The 16,195-nt window shown below is 52.9% G+C and overlaps 3 non-coding genes across 3 annotated transcripts; 2 read left to right on the top strand and 1 right to left on the bottom strand.

Annotated features, from left to right (window-relative positions):
• The first annotated feature begins 1,371 nt into the window (after positions 1-1,371).
• TRNAI-UAU (transfer RNA isoleucine (anticodon UAU)) lies at positions 1,372-1,465 on the top strand. The gene is made up of 2 exons: positions 1,372-1,409; positions 1,430-1,465. It is a non-coding gene; the product is annotated as a tRNA-Ile (tRNA).
• Positions 1,466-13,352: 11,887 nt separating this feature from the next.
• On the bottom strand, positions 13,353-13,424 carry TRNAC-GCA (transfer RNA cysteine (anticodon GCA)). Its single transcript has one exon. It is a non-coding gene; the product is annotated as a tRNA-Cys (tRNA).
• Positions 13,425-14,794: 1,370 nt separating this feature from the next.
• TRNAI-UAU (transfer RNA isoleucine (anticodon UAU)) lies at positions 14,795-14,888 on the top strand. The gene is made up of 2 exons: positions 14,795-14,832; positions 14,853-14,888. It is a non-coding gene; the product is annotated as a tRNA-Ile (tRNA).
• The last annotated feature ends 1,307 nt before the right edge of the window (positions 14,889-16,195 follow it).

Raw genomic sequence — 16,195 nt, 5'->3', positions numbered from 1 at the left:
GTGTCTGCAGCCAGTATTGAGAAGTGGGTGGGGAACAGGAGGCTTTTGTAGAACACACATCTCAGGTGGGACGGACCCTCACTGACCCCAGATTGTGACTGGTCCTAACATGGAGTTTGTCCAGAAAGCATCAGAACTGGGGTAGGACAGAGGTTCTGTCCACACAGAAAAGTTATTTTGAAACAATGGCCGTTATTCCAAAATAACAAGGCAAGAGTCTAGACAGCAATTCCGTTATTTTGAAATAACTCTGAAATAACGGACGGCTAATTCCAACTTCTGTAGACCTCGCTGTACACAGAAAAATGCCTATTCTGAAATAGCTATTTCAAAATGAGGTGCGTGTACATGCTCACTTCTGCTATTTCAAAATATCCCCCCCCCCCCGAGGGCCATTCTAAGTTATTCAACCTGGGGCTCTAAATCAAGGTAGCACGTCTACATTAGGGAAGCTTCCTCAGACTCATTTTGAGGTTTCCCTGCAGTGTAGACGTGCTATTTTGAAATAACTGTTCCAGAATAGCTTATTCCAAAATAAACGTGCCGTGTAGACGTAGCCAGAGAGTCCTGAGAGATGAAGCAGCCGGAGGGAAGCCAGGAGAGCAGAGGCCAGAATGAGAACTGAGTGTCCCAGGTGTCTACCCCAGACCTTCTGTCTAGGTCCCAGGTGTAAGGGGCAGCACTAATGACTCTGAATTCTCCACTCTGAGTTTAAATCTCAGTGGGACGGGCTGGGGTGGTTGCTGGGAGGTCCTTGTGCTTTTTGGCTTCCTTGCCCTGAGGTTCACTAAGGGGGGTTTTGCTTGTCTGAGGCCCATTAGAGTTTCGTGAGCAGACTTGTGCTCAGGTGCCTGATGCCATCACAGCTGCAGGGCAGGTCGCCCATCTGACCCCTGAGCTCAGCCCATGCTGGAGGCAGCCAGAGAGCGTGAGCAGAACGGGGGCGGGGGACTTGTATACTTTGGGAAGGGTCCTGGCTCCCAGCCACATGCCTTGCAATAAAGACCAACGGCCCCTGCACAAAGTGCATTGTGGGAATGAGAGTTGGGGCAGCAGGAAAGGGGCCAGCCCCTCAGCACCAGCGAGCAGGTGGGAGAAGATGGGAGTGAATCCTGCTACCTCTCACGTGCAAAGGGAGCACTAACCCACTTACAACTGATCTCTCGTGCTCTGGCCTCCAGCAGCTTTGTGCCCCACTAGGGTGGGTTATTTCAGAGAGCAGAGAGGAAGAGGGAGGGGTCTCTGGATGTGCGGAGTCCCCCGGCTCTGCCTGTGAAAAGAAAGAACAAGGGCTCAGCAGAAACTTCAATTCCACTTTGTGCATCTTGACTTTTTCAATCTAAGGACTTTGAAGAAGCACTGCAAATATCTGCTCCAGTGGCGCAATAGGTCAGCACACAGTACTTATAAGGCAGTACTTGTAGGAGACATGCTGAGGTTGTGAGTTCAAACCTCACCTGGAGCACTCACTTTTAGTCCCTGCTGGGTTGTCCCCTTGCAGTGGTTCCCAAACTTTTCGGCATCACTCCTCCCCGCTTTTTGATTTGTGAAAACCTTCATGCCCCCCCTGGAATTTCTTCACACCCTCTCTCCTCCCCGCTCCCCCCCCAGGCTGTCCCCATAGCCCAGGGCCTGGGAGTCTGGTCAGCAAGTGAGACTCACCCGTCAGTCCAAGCTGCTCTGTCCCAGCTGGCATTCCTGCCTGTCCCGTGCCAGCGCCGCACGCAGGCCAGTGGGGCAGGACGGGGGGTGTCAGTGGGGCCCTGCTCTCAGTCCGTCCCTCACAGGCCCTGTGGGCTACTGGAGGGCTGAGCCCGTCGCCCAGGCCTGGCGCGGGGATGGAACATGGGGCACGTTTCCCCCTGTGAGCGTGTGCGGGGGCAGGAGGGAGCCACACGGGCCCGGCTGAAGGTTTTGTGCTGGGGCTAGAGGCTTAAGCCCGAGCTGTCGGCCTCAGCGGGACTTGCTCCTCCCCCCTCTCCTGCCTTGCTGCCTCCTTTGGCCAGCAGCGCTCAGGGGGCAGCCGGGAGAGCCGGCACCAAGGGCAGAGGAGGCCGAGGCACAAGCCCCTCAGAGGGGACCGGCCTGAGGCCTCTGGCTTGCCCAGGCTCACGCCAAGGGGCTTTCTGTGGTGCCGGGCGGGGGAGGGAGGCCAGGCCCAGGCCGGTGGGAGAAGGGGCAGCGCCTGCCAGGGCAGCAAGGGGAGCTGCAGGGAGCGAGACGCGGCGTTTCTGCCTGGATCACTCAAGGGTCCTTCTGCGAGTGAAGCGCCTGTGACACCCCTGTGCTGCTGGGTTCTCCTGCCCCTCCCCTGGGAGGCCGTCCCCTTCGGGGGGCTCTTGCCCTGGCACTCGTCCAAGGGCCACCTGGGCAAAGCAGCCTGCCTCAGGCACCTTCCATAGCTCAGATGGCAGAGCAGAGGCCTGTAGCAGGAGAGATTCTTCTCCCTCCCCCTGGCTGCAGGCCCGGCATTAGGACCAGGCGGCTGCTTTGGGTCTGTCCCTTTGGGGCCTTATTCCTCTTAAAATAAGGAATAAGGGATCTTTCAGAAAAGGTTTTATTTTCCAAAAGATCCGCCTCTAGACTGGTGCTTTTTTCCAGCAAAGCTTCGAGCCTGCCTGCCTGTTGCACAGCACTGGTAGGAGACAGGGAGGATCTATCAGCACCTGCAGCCTCTCAGAACAACCCGCGTCCAGACCCCCAAGTCCTAGCCCAGCCCTTTCCTCCACCCTTAATGGGGTCTGTTGGGGATTGCCTGCATGCCAGCCCACCCCAGTGTCAGCCTAAGGATTGACTGGTCTGTAAAAGCAGCATCCTGGAAACGAGGAAGCAGCTAAGGCATCTCTGGTGGGACTTGAACCCACAGCCTTTGACTGTCTAGATGGGTTTATATTAACCAGTGCCACTTCAAAGTCCAACGTGCTTTCCACTGCACCACACAGCCTGATAGACTGCTAGGATTGATATCTCCACTCTGCTTTTCAGCATGGCAATTGCTGGGGGAAAAGAAAGGGGAGCCAGGTCTGTCTCTTTTGGGAGAGCAGGTAGGAAGAGGGAGGGGCCACTGAGCCCCCAACAGTGAAAACTAGGAACCAAGACAAAGCTGCAGCTGGAGAAAAGGGGCATCAATCCCACTACTCTTTGCATATAAAGCAAGGGGTTTCCCATTTGAGCTAAATCCTCTGCATGTGAGCAGCTCCTCTACCCCACCCACCTTGTTGTAGACCCTACAAGGGCTCTGTGGCGAACTGAGGCTCCTTTCCGAAAGGGCCACTTGTGGGACTGACACCCGTGGGCCGGCTAGCTCGGAGGTTTAGGACGTGGTGCTTGTATCACACTGACGCATCTTAAGAGCAAGCCCCTTGTTTCAAACCATAACGGGCTCCCTATTCTGACGTCCCTGCAAACCTCATGGAGTGAGGAGAGTTTCAGAACAGCCATTTATTTGCAACTAAGTGCTGTGTAGCCAGCACCGAATTACAAAATAAGCTATTTCAAAATTGACTTGAAATAAGCTACCCAATTGCATCGCTTATTCTGAGCTATGGGACGCACCCTAGTGAGTTAGAGCCCAGCTCTGCCCCCAGCTCCCTGCTCCACGCACCCACGTACTGACTCCCTCACTGCCATGGGGCTGTTTGCATTGGCCTCTTCTCTCTGTAGCCAGGCTTCAGCCAGGACTGAGACTCAGGTAGGAGAATGTGACCCGGCTCCCTGCACCTGGGCCCTGCATGTCTCATCCCTTCAGACACACTTGTTAGTGGAGGAATAAATCACAGTCACATGAGTGTAGATTATGAAACTTTGTAGTTGTTGTTGCCTTGGAAACTCCCCACAGACCTTCCTCTGGGGTCCTGGGCAGCCGCTCACACTGCACAGCTCACTTCGAGGTGAGGGTGCTGTGTAGATGCACCCAGCCTACTGAGGACCAGCCTGCTGGGGGGAGGTTCTGGCCACTTCCTTTCCTTGTCTGTCTCAGACTGTGTCTACATTCCAGGGCTACATCTACACTGCAGGCTTTTTGTGCAAGAGCAGATGTTCTTGCGCAAAAACTTGCAGAGCGTCTACACTGCAGGCACGTTCTTGCACATGTAAATGTATAGTACAGCATCAGAAAACAGGGCTTCTTGCACAAGAGTTATTCCTCTCCCCACGAGAAATAAGGCCCCTTGCCCAATAACTCATCCACAAGGAGGCAGTGTAGACAGGCAACAGGGGTTTCTTGCTCAAGAAAGCCCGATGGCTAAAATGCCCATCAGAGGTTTCCTGCGCAGGAGAACGTCCACACTGCCATGGGCGCTCTTACAGAAAAGCACTTCTCTTGTGCAAAAGCACATGGGAGTGTGGACACACTGTTGTGCAAGACCTTTTGCACAAAACAGTTCTTGAGCAAGAAGTCTGCAGGGTAGGTGTAGCCAGCCCCTCTCTCCAGGGAACTGCAGCCCCTCGACCCAGGCGGCTCCTCCCGGCATTCAGGAGGCACCAGGCTGAGAAGAAACCGTCTGACACGGTGCTGCCAGGGAGGGGCCTCACTGCTAGTTACTGTTCCTGTTCCAGGAGCAGAGCAAGTTTTGCCCTGGGCACCGATATTGAGGGAGTGTGCCCCTGTTTGTGTGTGAGCCCCCATGGCACCCATTGGTGCCTGCTGGGGGGTGGAGGGTCCCCTGGTGCCATAGCTCCTCCTGGGGAGGGGTGGATGGACCCCATACCCAGTATTTCCTGCTGGGGAGAAGTAGAGGTAGCCCATTCCCTATAGCTCCTGCCAGGAGGGACCGTGACCCCTTATCTCCTGATACAGTTTCAGTTTTTCCCTGGCGGATGCTGCAGACATGAGGGATGCCAGCGCACTGGCCCAGCCCGGGCCGGCAGTGATGGTTTTTACACATGCAGGGAAATTCCCCGGCTTCTCCCCCTCACAGAGTTGCCGCCTCTCCGGGAGGCGGATGAACTGCAGGTGCGGGACAGCTCCCTGCCAGCAGGGACAGCAGCCAAGGCACCAAATATCGCTGGGTCTGCAGCCAGGGTTGGGAACTGGGCAGGGAACAGGAGGCTTTTGTGTCACACATGTCTCAGGTAGGACGGACCCTCACTGAGCCCAGACTGTGACTGGTCCTAGCCAGGAATGTGTCTGGGGCTGGTTTGTGACACTCTAAGGCCGTGTCTACACTGGGCGTAAGAGCGATGCTGCCGCGATCGATGTTCCGGGCTCTAGGGAAGACCGGCTGATTGGAACTGAGATGTGCAGAGTCTTGTAAAGGGAACCACAACTTCTCTGGAGATTTGCTGAGTTTTATATGAGGGTTTATCACAAGTAACGTTGTGGGCTCTGGAACAAGGGGGGTGGGGCAGGAAAACTGCTCACAGGCAGGGGAATTAGCTCAAGTGGTAGAGCGCTTGCTTCGCATGGGAGAAGCAGTGGGATTGATACCCACATTCTCCAGTGATAGGTGTTTGCTGCTTCCTCTTTTTCACAGTCAAAGCCAGCCAGGGGCTAAGTGCTTCCCAGGGGCTTCTTCCATAAGGCAATGGGCTGGTTTCCGCAGTGCAGGTGGTGTCACATTTGCCTCACAGGGAGCAGTTCCCTGGCTAAAAGTCAGGCAGGCAAAGTCCAGCCTGTAACACCCAGTGGAGAGGATTTGCCAGCCTGGGGAGGGCAGGAACAGACCAGCACTTGGGAGCTTGGCTGCCAGCTGCTTAGCACATCTGGACACAGAAGAATCCCAAGACTTGGTTCTGCCAGGCTCCAGTTTCCCCTCTTCTGTTTCTTTTCAGCTCCCTGCAAACTTCCTCCCAGCTGTGGGTGAGGCTGAGTGTGTGTGAAACCAGCTGCGCTTTGGATGATTTTGTTAATTGTTTCAAAAGCCTCAGGCACCTCTTCTGCCTGGGGAGGTGACTGTAACCATCCTTCCCGTGTGTCTATACCAGAGTCTAAGGGTATGTCTAGACTACATGCCTCTGGCAACAGAGGCATGTAGATTAGGCTACCGGACATAGTAAAATGAAGCGGCGATTTAAATAATCGCCGCTTCATTTAAATTTACATGGCTGCCGCGCTGAGCCGACAAACAGCTGATCAGCTGTTTATCGGCTCAGCGCGATAGTCTGGACGCTCCCCTGCCAACATCAAAGGTATTTGTCAACCACCCAGGTATGCCTCATCCCAGGAGATCCTGGGTTCAAATCCCAGTGGTGCCTTGCTGTAGCCTTTGCTCAAGTTTTCCTGTCACCTTCTGGGACACAGAAGAGGCCTCCCCTGGCCACCCATGGAACTGCTGGTTCAGGAAAAGGCTGATTAGGGAGGAGTGTTGGGAAGAAGGAAACCACAAGCCTGGAGCAGGTGCAGAGGGTGCTGTGCCTGGCCCTGGCAAGGCAGGGCTCTGACTGCAATTGCTGGGACAGGAGAGCTTAGGTCCAAGTGCTCTTGTGATTCCCTGGGAGTCAGTGCCCAGAAAATCTGCGAGAGATGCAAGTGTAAACACTCAAAATTGTAAATGAAGCTGGGATTTAAATATCCTGCACTTCATTTGCATATTCTCATACTGGTGCTATTTCGAAATACTTTATTTTGAAATAAAAAACGCTGTTGAGATACGCTTATTTCGGGAGAAAACCCTTCATCAGAAATAACCCTTAAACCTCATGTCATAAGGCGTAAGGGTGATTTAGAATGAAAGGTTTTCTTTTGAAAGAACTGTGTCTAGACAGTGCCTGTTAGTTCAAAATAGGGTATTTCAAAATAGCGGCCAGATGTGATTATGCAAATCTCCGCTTCATTTGCACTTTCACTCAGCTGAATTTGAATTTCTGTCGCGAAAGAGGAATGACGTGTAAACAAACCCTTACATAGGGGAGATGCAAAGATCAGAATTTTCCTGCCTCCCTCAGCTTGTCTGGCTACTTTGCCCATTTCCTGAGTCCCTGCCTGAGCTGACCCAATGGCTAAAAGGAACAGCACCTGCCGCTGCTGCTGGGTGAGGGGAGAAGATGGGCAACAAGACCCTGGAAGCCACTTGGCCTTAGATCCTGGCCACCCACCATTCACTCTGATGAGGCCATAATACTTGAAGGAGGAATTTTGAGTTAGAGCCTCCTCTGAGCTGGAATCCCAGCTCCTACAGAGTTCACTGGAAGGGGACATCTCAGTAGGGACTGAAAACCACTGCTCCGGGTGACATTTGAACTCACAACCTCAGCATGTCTCCTATGCGCACTGCCTTATAAGTACTATGTACTCACCCATTGCACCACTGGGATAGTTTTATGTGAGTTTTCTCCAAAGTCCTTAAATTGAGAAAGTAGAATTGAGTGAGATCAATTCTCAAGGATTGACACAAACCAACATTTCACTAGCAGGTCCTACTGAGATTTGAACTCAGCTGGTAGGACTCAAAATCCAGAACCCTGCCCCTTATACTATGGGACCATCATGCTTCCACATGCTTGAGGTTCTCAGCTGGTAGCTGATACGCTGTTCTCCTTGCTTTTTCTATTCAGCTGTGTCACCTCTCCCGGCCCTTCCCCATCTGTATGTGGGCTCATGGGAATGAGCTGGCACCCTCTACAGCACAGGAAGAAGAAACATTGCCATGTCCCTCCTGCTTAGCTGGCTGGCCCCAGCTAACATCACATGAGATTGTTGCATAAATTGCAAGGTTTCGTCCCCTTGGAGGCTAGTCTGATTTACCCCAAGAAGAGAGTCACACTTTCAGGCTGGGTCCAACTCAAGTTTATTGGTTGCAACCACGGTACGGCTAAGGAACTCAATGTTCAAATCAGAGCCGACCCCCAACATCTCATATGCAGGGGTTTTTATAGGGTTAACATCCTTCCTGGTTTAGGTGCCTTAACATGATAGGTTACTTCATTTTTGACGTTTAGCATTCCTATAGGTCAGGTTAATTTTCCAAACGAGGTTAAATACAGTGCCTACTTGCTGACTTTGCGGTTACAGCTGTCTTACAGTCATTCACTTTTGCTGAACAATGGGCGAGCCATACTTCCCTTTTCCCTTTCCTGCTTGAGCCGGTCACAAGTTTAAAGGATGTGGAATCTATCCATATCTCTACTTAACAGAAGACTGGTTTCACTTCCCCTCGTCTCCTTATTATAAGTTATTACCTGTGACAGGCCTTGACCTTTGTCATGTCTTACTCCTATACAAATAGCAAATATATCTAAGCATTAGCAATGTATGTATATTGTACGTGCCCCTCATAGGGGAATCAATGGCTCCGCGGGATTTGACTTCCCTTTTACACATCAGGGTCTGTGGGCATCAGGTGCTTCTCACTTGTGGTTTCCTTCATCCGAACACTCCTCCCATATCAGCCTTTTCCTGAACCCGCAGTTCTATGGGTGGCCAGAGGAGGCCTCTTTTGTGCCCCAGAAGGACATAGGAAAATGCAAGCACAGGCTGCAATAAGGCACCACCAGGCATAGAACCCAGGATCTTCTCTTTACAAAACAAGCACTTTAGCCAGCTGAGCCATGGTGCCCCCCTCAAGCTTTTGGGTGAAACTGCCCTATGGTCCCAGACAACACCTTTGACTCCCAAAGTGCAGCAATTTCCTTCCAGCCCTGGCAGTGTCTGCGGCTGAGCTGCACAAAGGAAGATACAAGATCGCTGGGGGGGGTCTTTGCCGGATGAACGTGCCTGAGGAAAGATGCCGGAAGCGCAACAGACACACAAAAGGGGACGAGGGACAGTTTGAGTCACACACACGGCAGGTGGCGCAGCTCAGCCAGGGACCTTATCCACTCACAGAGCTTCACAGCTTCTCCACCCCCCAAACCCCACCAGGCAAACTGCCCCATGGGCCTTGCCCGCACCATGCTCAGGGCCTGGGGATTGTCTGTCAGTTTGCCAGAGCAAATAACTAGCCCCCCACTGCTCTGGAGTCTCTGCCTCTCATGGGCCTTCTCATCCTCAGGCTCCCCTTTGTCTCCAGACAGACCCTGCTACAGCCACCTCCATCTGGCTGTCACTCCTGGGCCTTCTAGAGCAAAATGTGCCCCTTCATTCAGGCTTTTAGCAACCAGATCTGCACCTAACACCAGCACTTGCTAGTGAGGGGTCTGAACAGTTTCTGTAGAGAAGGAGACAGCAACTGCCGATTATCCTTGCCAACTACTTCAGAGAGCACAGGAACTGTTTGTCAGTGAAAGGAAACTGTCACCCCAGCTGGGACTTGAACCCACAATACCTGACTCAGGAGGCCAGTGCCTTGTCCATTAGGCCAATGCAGCACACAGGAATAACTGCCAGGGAAAGAAATTCACCCTTCTAAATGGCCCTTCTTCAACTTTTAGCTCCTGATTAAGCCCCTGTGAAGAAGCCAGATACACAGGAAGGGCTGATCACACCCCTCTGAAAATCAGCTTTCCATGGGTATCGGTAGCTGGCTCCGAGTCATGGGCCCTGACGTCTCGTCTCCCTCCCGAAACCAGGGAAGTGTCTCCCACGGCTACAGCCTCCTGAGGCTCTATGGCCCTGTCTGTACAGCAGGGACAGCAACACTCACAGGCCCCAATATGTCCCTCTGAGCAGCCTCTGATGTTCCCTGTGTGAGCCCCAGAACCAGCCCTGAGTGACGGGGGCAGAGGGGGAGCAGCTCACACATGCCAAGGGGCTGGCCAGGGGCAGGACATGAGCCTGCAAGGCAGCAGTGACATCACAAGGGCCTTGTGCAGCACCTCAGCTCATTGGTTGGGAGGCAGTGACCTCACAGAGGGACCATGGCAACAGCCAGGTGGGACAGGCTGCAGGGCTGTGGCATCTCAGAGACCCCCATGGCCTGGCTGCCTGGAATCTCCTTTGCCAGGTTTCCCCTGAGCCTCAGTCCTGGCTGAAGCCTGGCTACAGAGAGAGGAGGCCAATGCAAACAGCCCCATGGCAGCGAGGGAGTCAGTACATGGGTGGGTGGAGTAGGGAGCTGGGAGCAGAGTTCAGCTCTAACTCACTAGGGGTGCGTCCCATAGTTCAAAATAATCAATGCGCCTATTTTGAAATAGCTTATTTTGTAATTTGGGGCTGGCTACACAGCACTTACTTCGAAATAAATCACAAGTGGCCCTTTCCGAAAGAAGCCTTGGGCATCTGCAGGAACCTTGTGGGCTCTGGAACAATGTACGTGGGTCAGGAGAGCTTTCTTTTTGTCCCAGCAAGGGAACTGGCTCAAGTGGTAGAGAACTGGCTTAGCATGTGAGAGGCAGTGGGATTGATGCCCACATTCTCCAGCTCAGTTCTTATCTCTTACTTTAAGGGTCAGGGGCTCAGTGGCCCCCTCCCTCTTCCTACCTGCTCTCCCAAAAGAGACAGACTTGGCTCCCTCTTTCTTTCCCCCCAGCAATTGCCATGCTGCAAAGCAGAGAGTGGAGATTTCAGACTCAGCTAGCTAGCAGGCTCTATGGTGCAATGGAAAGCATGTTGGACTTTTAAGCTGTAGTGGTTAATATGAGCCCAACAAGCCATTCAAAGGCTGTGGGTTCAAGTCCCACCAGAGTCACTTCAGCTGCTTTCTCATTTCCAGGGCACCTTTTACAGACCAGGCACCTTTTCTCCTCCCTGGGCTGATGTGGAGAAGAAAATCCTCGTCCCTTCTCCTCAGAAGATGGAACTTGCAGCTTGTTTTCTCTCTGGTTCTACTAAAGCTGGACCTCAGGACTAGACTTTTTCTTTCTAAAACCCTGGTGAAAGCTGAGAGTGAATTGCTTGTAGGCTCAGAATGTGAGTTAAAGAAGGGCATTGCCCAGCATAGGGCTTGAACCCATAACCCTAAAATTAAGGGTTGCATGCGCTACCAACTGAGCTAGCCAGGCTACTGCAATAGCTTTCCTAATATGCCATCATAGGGTAGCAGGAACCGAGAGTTCTCAAGTGCCCGACTCAAGGCTCTTTCTTGCCCCCAATGGGGGGTTCGGGTCTGTGGGGAGGTTTGAGCACAAATCCCCCTCCTGACACACCCACTTCTTTCCCCACAAGGAACGGCTCCATTTCCATCTCTCCAGCGACAGGAGAAGGGGACGGTTTCAGGATTTCTTTTACCGCTGCAGCATGGGGAGATGGAGGGAATTCAAACTCCTTTGCAAGCTTTGTTCTTCTGGCACCAAGTGTAACAGGAGGGTGACATGCCATGCTGACTGCCAGCAACCCTGACCAAACCTCTGAGAAGGAAAATGTATTTTGTTAAAAGGAACAATGTGAAGTGTGTATGCAACTGACTGAACGTGACCTTGCGTTGTGTGTGAGAGATAGTGAACCTACTAAAACCAGCCTGATCTAGCTTTTCTGCTGCAAGGATGAGACTAACACCCATGTAACTAAGTTTATCTCTGCATATTGAGATAAAAGTAGCTTTAAGCATTAAGCCAATCAACTCTGTTACTAGCTTATGTAACGTCTATTCTATTTTGTGTGCAACCATGAATGTATATAAGGTTTCCACGGACATTTGATTTTGGAAGTCTTTCTTTTGAAACTTCCCACAGCTCTTAATAAAAGTGTTTCTCTCCTTCCAACCCTGAGTCTGGATTTCCGTGACACCTCAAACCAGCTGGACTAGCCAGCCCACATCACAGTGAGTGACTAGTGGCCCCTCAGAGAAGAGCCTTTGGCAGCTCCAGTCATCCCTGATGCTGCTGGAGGCACCTTTCCAAAAGGGCCATTTGTAAGCTCATTTCTGTCAGGCCAGCTAGCTCAGTTGGTTAGAGTGTGTTGCTCATAACTGCAAGGTCATGGGTTCAAGTCCCATCTTGGCTGCTGTGGTGATTGCTCCCACCCACACTGTAGTTACCTGCTATGGACAGGAAAGAGCATGAGACCTTTGCAGGAAGTTTTCCAGAGAGCTGGTAGGAGGAGGTTCCAGCCTACACAGCCCCAGTGGCTAAACTGGCCTTGGCCTGGCCTGCTTTCCCTAATGGCAGGGAAAACTCTTCTTGTCCCTCCATTATCCCCAGTGGGGTGACCTGATGCCCAAATTCCTGCTACTGCAGTGGCTGGCCCAAGGCTCCCTTCAGGGGGCAGGTTCTGCCAGCCCAAGCCACAGAGGGAGGCAGAGGGAGGCATCATATGTCCTGGAGCATGTGCCCAGCCCACAGGGCTGCTGCCAACCTGGTCACCTGTGTCAGCGGCTCAGCTGCCCAGTGTGGCTGTGTTCTTAAGCAAGAAGCCACCAGTGTAGTGTAGACAGAGCCTTCGTGTGCAGAGCTGTTCTGCTACTTATTGTCAAGGGGGTTTCTTGTGCATGAAGGAGCAGTGTGATAGTCCATGCTTCATTTGCATATTGCTTGCGCAAGAGCCCACTAGTGTAAACATGGCCCCTCTGCTTTCTGCCTAAGCTTAAAAAAAAAAAATTGTGTGAAGCAGGGAGATTCTAGCATCTTCCTAGGCAAGTGAGTCTGAATCCTGCACCACGACCTCAGTGGGACCCGCTGGGGAGATGTTGGTTTGCTGCAAATCCTTGGTAATGCCAGTATTTGGCTTCCTTCGCTGTGTCTACACTGCGCATTGCTGCGCAATAAGATATGCAAATGAAATGTGGGGATGAATATTTCCACACCTCATTTGCATACCTAATGAGCCATCATTTTGCAGCACAGGCTTTTGTGCAACAAGAAGCTGTCTACACTGCTCCTTCTTGCACAAAAAAACCCTCTTGAGCAGAGCCGTTCCACCGCTTATTGTCAGGAACCCTCATGCCACTTGGCAGGAAAATCCAGTTCTGACCAGTCTCTGAGCGGCCAGTGCCTGAGGGGATCCAACATGGATCCCTAGGTCACAGGTCACAGGCTCCATTTAGTGGCCCCAGTTACTGACCTAAACACCATCATAACACGACGGCTACAGCTACACTGCAGCCTTCTTGTGTAAGAACTGTTTTGCGCAAGCATTCTTGTGCGAAAGGTCTTCCACAAGAGCACGTCCACACTGCCAAGTGCTTTGCACAAGAGATGTGCTTTTGTGCAAGAGCGTCCATGGCAGTGTGGTTGCTCTCTTGCACAAGAAAACTCTGATGGGCATTTTAGCCATACGGGTTTCTTGCACAGGAAATTCATGTTGCCGGTCTACACTGCCCTCTTGTGGAAGAGCTCTTGTGCAGGAGGGCTTATTCCTCATGGGGAGAGGAATAACTCTTCTGGAAGAAGCCCTGTTTTCCAACACTGTAGTGCAAATTTACTTGTGCAAGAATCCTCGTGCAGTGTAGATGCTCTGCACATTTTTCTGCAAGAACAATTGTTCTTGCATAGAAAGCCTGCAGTGTAGATGTCGCCTTAGGGTTTGTATGCATTTAAACAGTTCACATATAATGGAAATCCAAGAAAGGTGAATGTCTGCATTAAATCAACACTCTCTCAGGGGGCACTTGGATTTGAACCAAGGACCACTTGATCTGCAGTCAAACACTCTGCCACTGAGCTACACCCCCATGTGAGAGTTGGGTTTGCAGCCAGTATGGAGAAGTGGGTAGGGAACAAGAGACTTTTGTGTATCACACATCTCAGCTGGGATGGACCCTCACTGACCCTAGATTGTGACTGGTCCTAACAAGGAGTTTGTCCTGAAAGCAGCAGAACTGGGGCAGGACAGAGGTTCTGTCCACACGGAAAAGTTCTTTTGGAACAATGGCCGTTATTCCAAAATAACAATGCAAGAGTCTACACAGCAATTCCGTTAGTTTGAAATAACTCTGAAATAACGGACGGCTAATTCTAACTTCTGTAGACCTCACTGTACGCAGAAAAATGCCTATTCTGAAATAGCTATTTCAAAATGAGGTGTGTGTACATGCTCCATTTCTGCTATTTCAAAATATCCCCCCCCCCCTCCCCCAGGGCCATTCTAAGTTATTCAACCTGGGGCTCTAAATCAAGGTAGCAAGTCTACATTAGGGAAGCCTCCTTGGACTCATTTTGAGGTTTCCCTGCAGTGTAGACGTGCTATCTTGGAATAACTATTCCTGAAAAGCTTATTCCTAAATAAACGTGCCGTGTAGACGTAGCCAGAGAGTCCTGAGAGATGAAGCAGCCGGAGGGAAGCCAGGAGAGCAGAGGCCAGTCTGAGAGCTGAGTGCCCCAGGTGTCTACCCCAGGCCTTCTGTCTAGGTCCTAGGTGTAAGGGGCAGCACTAATGACTCTGAATCCTCCAATCTGAGTTTAAATCTCAGTGGGACGGGCTGGGGCGGTTGCTGGGAGGTCCTTGTGCTCCAGGCTTTTCGGCTTCCTTGCCCTGAGGTTCACTAAGGGGGGGTTTGCTTGTCTGAAGCCCATTAGAGCTTCGTGAGCAGACTTGTGGTCAAGTGCCTGAGGCCCATCTCACCCCCGAGCTCAGCCCATGCTGGAGGCAGCCAGAGAGTGTGAGCAGAACGGGGGCGGGGGAGTTGTATACTTTGGGAAGGGTCCTGGCTCCCAGCCACACACCTTGGAACAAAGACCAATGGTTCCTGCACAAAGTGCATTGTGGGAATAAGAGTTGGGGCAGCAGGAAAGGGGCTGGCCCCTCAGCACCAGCGAGCAGGTGGGAGAAGATGGGAGTGAATCCTGCTACCTCTCATGTGCAAAGGGAGCACTAACCCACGTGCAACTCATCTCTAGTGCTCTGGCCCCCAGCAGCTTTGTGCCCCGCTAGGGTGGGTTATTTCAGAGACCAGGGAGGAAGAGGGAGGGGTCTCTGGATGCACGGAGCCCCCTGGCTCTGCCTGTGAAAAAAAGAACAAGGGCACAGGCAGAAACTTCAATTCCACTTTGTGCGTCTTGACTTTTTCAATCTAAGGACTTTGAAGAAATGCTTCAAATGTCTGCTCTAGTGGCACAATGGGTCAGTGCACAGTACTTATAAGGCAGTACTTGTAGGAGACATGCTGAGGTTGTGAGTTCAAACCTCACCTGGAGCACTCACTTTTAGTCCCTGCTGGGTCGTCCTCTTGCAGTGGTTCCCAGACTTTTCAGCATCACTCCCCCCCCTTTTTGATTTGTGAAAAACCCTCATGCCCCCCCCCCCCAAATAGCAGCACAACTTGTTGAGCAAAAAAGAAAAAAAAATGATGAGGGGAGGGCTGGGTTACCTCTTCCCCCTCCCCTGGAATTTCTTCACACCCCCTCTCCCACCCCCTCCGGGCTGGCCCCAGAGCCCAGGGCCTGGGGGTCTGGTCAGCAAGTGAGACTCGCCCGTCAGTCCAAGCTGCTTTCTCCCCGGCTGCCGTTCCTGCCTGTCCCGTGCCACCGCCACACGCAGGCCAGTGGGGCAGGACGGGGGGTGTCAGTGGGGCCCTGCTCTCAGTCCGTCCCTCACAGGCCCTGTGGGCTGCTGGAGGGCTGAGCCCGTCGCCCAGGCCTGGAGCGGGGATGGAACATGGGGCACGTTTCCCCCTGTGAGCGTGTGCGGGGGCAGGAGGGAGCCACACGGGCCCGGCTGAAGGTTTTGTGCTGGGGCTGGAGGCTTGAGCCCGAGCTGTCGGCCTCAGCGGGACTTGCTCCTCCCCCCTCTCCTGCCTTGCTGCCCCCTTTGGCCAGCAGCGCTCAGGGGCAGCCGGGAGAGCCGGCACCAAGGGCAGAGGAGGCCGAGGCACAAGCCCCTCAGAGGGGACAGGCCTGAGGCCTCTGGCTTGCCCAGGCTCACGCCAAGGGGCTTTCTGTGGTGCCGGGCGGGGGAGGGAGGCCAGGCCCAGGCCGGTGGGAGAAGGGGCAGCGCCTGCCAGGGCAGCAAGGGGAGCTGCAGGGAGCGAGACGCGGCGTTTCTGCCTGGATCACTCAAGGGTCCCTTTGCGTGTGATGCACCTGTGACACCCCTGTGCTTCTGCCAGAAGGGGCTCTCCTGCCCCTCCTGTTTGGGCAGGGCCTCTTGCCCTGGCCAACATAAGCAAAGCAGCCTACCTCAGGCAACTTCCATAGCTCAGCTGGCAGAGCAGAGGCCTGTAGCAGGTGCTGGGCAAGTGTCCTTAGGTGGCTGATTCAATTCCAGCTGAAAGGAGAGATTCTTCTCCTTCCCCCTGGCTGCAGGCCCGGCCTTAGGACCAGGCGGCTGCCTTGGGTCTGTCCCTTTGGGGCCTGCTGCTACAATTGACAAAAAGGCTTTGGGTACCAGCTGCCAATCAAGTGTCTTAGGCTGCGCAGGCCTTGAGTCATGGCAAGAGCTGGAGGGGAATGGGGAACGGCTGCACTTTGGAATGGGAAGGGGGTGTCTGGAACCATAAAGTAGAAC

Source organism: Pelodiscus sinensis, chromosome 19 (genome assembly GCF_052426305.1).
Source record: "Pelodiscus sinensis isolate ZL-2025 chromosome 19, ASM5242630v1, whole genome shotgun sequence".
Taxonomy (NCBI): Eukaryota; Metazoa; Chordata; order Testudines; family Trionychidae; genus Pelodiscus; species Pelodiscus sinensis.
This window is presented reverse-complemented; position numbering and strand designations above follow the sequence as displayed.